General features: G+C 42.9%; 1 pseudogene; it reads left to right on the forward strand.

The window, feature by feature from the left end:
- The first annotated feature begins 258 nt into the window (after positions 1 to 258).
- On the forward strand, positions 259 to 1523 carry LOC103746232 (annotated as a pseudogene).
- Positions 1524 to 4646: the final 3123 nt, after the last annotated feature.

Genomic DNA, 4646 nt, shown 5'->3' on the forward strand with positions numbered 1-4646 from the left:
TTGTTTCAGGAAGATCAGCTCTTCCTCATCTAGCAGTAATCAGTTGCCAATATTCCTTTAGATAAGATTGGGGTCTGGAGTTTCCCTCGTTCCTCCCTGTTGCTGCCGCCACACACGCTCGCAGTATTTAGCTCTTCTGTCAGAAACTAGTGTCTTTTCCTTCGCGGTTCCTCAGTCCCCTCTCTTTCCCCCTTGTTTTACCTGTTCTGGGAGCACTCATCCTGAGCCACCTCCCCTTCTCCCCCTGCCAGCGTAGTTATGGCGGAGAACGATGTTGACAATGAACTCTTGGACTATGAAGATGATGAGGGGGACATGGCAGCTGGGGGAGATGGGACTGAAGCCCTGTCAAGAATGACATCAAGGGCTCCTACTTCTCCATCCACAGCTCTGGCTTTCGTGACTTCCTGCTCAAGCCAGAGTTGCTCTGACCCATTGCCGATTGTGGCTTTGAGCATCCATCAGAAGTACAGCAGAATGTATCCCTCAGGCCATTCTGGGGATGGATGTCCTGTGCCAGGCCAAGCCAGGCATGGGAAAGGCGGCAGTGTTTGTCTTGGCCACACTGCAGCAGCTGGAGCCGGTTACTGGACAGGTGTCTGTACTGGTGATGTGTCACACTAGGGAGCTGGCTTTTAAGATCAGCAAAGGAATATGAACGCTTCTCAAAATACATGCCGAATGTTAAGGTGGTGGTGTTTTTTGGTGGTCTGTTGATCAGGAAGGATGAAGAAGTGCTGAAGAAGAACTGCCCACACATCGTCTTCAGGACTCCTGGCTGCATCCTAGCCCTAGCTCGGAATAAGAGCCTCAAGCCCAAACACATTAAACACTTTATCTTGGATGAATGTGACAAGCTGCTTGAACAGCTCAACATGCGTCGGGTATGTCCAGGAAATATTTTCGCATGCCCCCCTCCCTCCACGAGAAGCAGGTCATGATGTTCAGTGCTACCTTGAGCAAAGAGATCCAGCCAGTCTGCCGCAAGTTCAGGCAAGATCCGATGGAGATCTTTGTGGACGATGAGACGAAGTTGACGCTGCACGGGTTTCAGCAGTTCTACGTGAAACTGAAGGACAAAGAGAAGAACCAGAAGATCTTTGACTTTCTAGATGTCCTTGAGTTCAACCAGGTGGTGACCTTTGTGAAGTCCATGCAGCGCTGCATCTCCTTGGCCCAGCCTCTAGTGGAACAGAACTTCCCAACCATTGCCATCCATTGGTGGGATGCCCCAGGAGGAGAGGCTCTCTCAGTATCAGCAGTTCAAAGATTTCCACTGGTGAATTCTTGTAGCTACCAACCAGTTTGGCCAGGGCATGGATACCCAGCGAGTGAACATTGCTTTCAACTACAACATGTCAGATGACTCCTACAATTACCTGCACTGAGTGGCCAGAGCAGGTGGGTTTGGCACCAAGGGCTTGGCCATCACTTTTGTGTCAGACAAGAATGATGTCAAGATTCTCAGTGATGTGCAGGACCAATTTGAGGTCAACTTCAGCGACATTCTCATCCTACACTGAGCAGACACTATAGAGGAATCACCCATTCCGGAATGGCAGTCTATGACTTTAGAAGAGGACAGTGGGGGATGGGGTGAGGAGACCGCTGCTGGCTCTGTCCCTAAAGCCCTGCCACCCTGCTTCCTCCTGTGTCGCCACCACTGTGACCCCACCACTCCTGAACCTGGTCCTGACTTACAGAACTTTTTAAAACAAAACTAAGAATGAAACACACACACACACACACACACACACACACACACAAGATTGGGGTCTGCTGTTCATTTTCCCAGTTCTATGGTAGTTTCCTGTCTGGGAGTCCCTTGGGCCACCCTGGACAATAACTCAAAGGAAGATACTGCCTGTCTGGCATTGTTTCTTGTTGTGTAGCTTTTAGTTGTACACATGACTACTAAAGAATTATATTGTTCCCTTTCATCTTTGGTTGTGCTTTCTTTTGGGGTTTTTAAGATCATAGAGTTGGCCCAGGTAAACCAATTTATTTTTACTCTTAAGGTAGTTTGAGAATCTGTTCCTCAGTGGTCACATGGGCTCAGGAGGATCCCCTAGCTCCTTTCTTTTACCAGTTCCATCTAAGTGTACATAAGTCAAAGGTACAAAGTCCACAGTGGCTGGCTTCACTTGGAAGTACAGAGGAAAAGTTTCCTCTGTGTTGGCCCTACTCTTTGTAGACTGGACACTGGTTGAAGTCCATTTGGTGGGGTCTCCATGACCTCCTTGATCAAGAGATGATGTGACACACCACAGTAACAGGACATTTTGAGAGATGCTCCTAGACCCCTGGATCTTAGTCGACCTAGGAGGGCAAGGAGCAAAAACTGTCCTTTATGCCCCTCTGACCAAATTAGTATAGACCAAATTAGTATACCTGTTAAGATATCCAAGAAGGTTAGTTCAATCAGTCTGGTACTTTGCATTGCCATGTGCTATGTAGATAAAGCTTGGGCAAAGACCAAATGTTCTCAAATAAACCTTGCCTAGACATGTATTTCTTGAGCTAGTTGCATGTATAATTTGTCAGTAGGTTGTTCGATTGACATGGTTCCCTCTGGTGTTTTTAAAAATTAACTAGGCATCATTTATCTCTGACATTGTCTAAAACTTCCACCATGGTTTCCCCATTTAAAGTGCCCTCATTTTTCCCATTTCTCCCTTAATAATACCCTTCTCCTATGGTCCCTCCTCTCTTCAGCTCCTTCTTACCCTTTATCCCCAAGGTTCGTTGTATAACCCTCCCTCCCCTTCCCCTTAAAATAGTCCCATTTTTATCCATATCTCGCTTATTAATGCCTGCTTTCTACTGTTCTTCTCTTCCGGATTCTTTCTTTTTGTTTACCTCTTTGATTCCTTTTCGTTATCCTGATTCCTGTAGTAATGTCTGCATACATACTTATAAGGATTTGATACTAGCATCCACATATGAGGGAGAACATATGTCATTTTGTGTTTGTTTGTTTTCTGAATCTGTGTTGCTTCACTTACTATAACAGTTTCTAGATCCATCCATTTACCTACAAATTTCATGATTTCATCTTTCTTTACTGCTGAGTAAAACTCCATCATATAAATGAACCACATTTTCATTGCCCACTTGTCACTTGAGGGACACTTAGGTTGCTTCTGTCTCAGCTATTGTGAAAAGGGCAGCAACAAACATGGATGTACAAGTGTCTCTGCAATAGGATGAGTTCTTTGGGTATACGCCAAGGAGTGGTATAACTGGGTCAAATGGTATTTATTTGTAGTTTTTTAAGAGTTCTCCACACTGCTTTCCATAGTGGTTGAACCAGATTGCAGTCCCACCAGCAGTGGATGAGTGTTCCCCTTTCCCAACATCCTCTCCAACATTTGGTATCATTTGTTCTCTTGATCTGAGCCAATCTGATAGGGTAAGTTGAAATTTTAAATTGGTTTTCATTTGTATTTCCCTAATAACTAATGATGTTGAACACCTTTTAAGATGATTCGTACCCATCTTTATTTCTTCTTTTGAGAACTCTCTGTTCAGCTCCTTAGCCCATCTTTTAATTGGGTTACTTCCTTTCTTGGTTCTTTGTTTTTTGAGTTCATTAAATATTCTGGATGTTAAACCTCTGTCAGATGTGCTGCTGCTGAAAATTTTCTCCCATTCTGTGGGTTTTCTCTTCACTTCCTTGGTTGTTTCTTTTGATGTACAGAAGCTATTTAGTTTAATGAGTTCCCATTTGTTGATTCCTGATCTTGTGTCCTGAGCAATTGATGTCCACTTTAGAAAATCCTTTCCTACACCTATATCTTGTATGTTATTGCTGGAGTATTCTTTTAACAGTTTCAGAATTAAAGGCTTCACATTAAGGTCTTTGATCCATTTGGAGCTGACTTTTGTGCCAGGTGAAAGATAAGGGTTTAGTTTCATTGTTTTACAGGTGGAAATCCAGTTTTTTTCTGCACCATTTGCTGAACATGCTGCCTTTCCTCCAGTGCATATTCTTGGCCCCTTTGTCAAATACCAGGTGGCTGAAATTGCATGTACTCATACTTGGGTCTTCAATTTTGTTCCATTGATCTACGGCTCTATTTTTGTGCCAGTGCCATATTGTTTTTATGACTATAGCTCTGTAATACAGTTTGATATCTGGTATAGTAATCTCCCCAGCATTGTCCTTAGTGATCAGGGTTGCTTTAGATATCCAAGGTCTTTTGTGCTTCCATATGAATCTTAGGATTTTTTTTCCAACTCTATGAAGAATGTCATGGGAATTTTGATTGGCATTGCATTGATCTATAAATGGTTTTTGGTAGGATGGTTATTTTCACAATATTAATTCTTCTAATCCATGAGCATGGGAGCTTCTTCAATCTTCTGATGTCTTCCTCAATCTCTTTCTTTAAAGATTTAAAATTTTCATTGTAGAGGTCTTTAATGTCTTTGTTCAGCTTTATTCCAAGATATTTTATTTCATTTTTTTGCAGCTATTGTGAAAGGGAGTGTTTCCAGGTACTCTTTCTCTAATTGCTTGTTATTGGTGCATAGAAAAGCTACAGACTTCCACAGGTTTATTTTATAACCTGGCACTTTACTGAATGTGTTAACAATTTCTAGGAGTTTTCTGGTGGAATTTTTGGCATCTTTTAGCTATAATA

Source organism: Nannospalax galili, unplaced genomic scaffold, assembly GCF_000622305.1.
Source record: "Nannospalax galili isolate Female #2095 unplaced genomic scaffold, S.galili_v1.0 scaffold3, whole genome shotgun sequence".
Lineage (NCBI taxonomy): Eukaryota > Metazoa > Chordata > Mammalia > Rodentia > Spalacidae > Nannospalax > Nannospalax galili.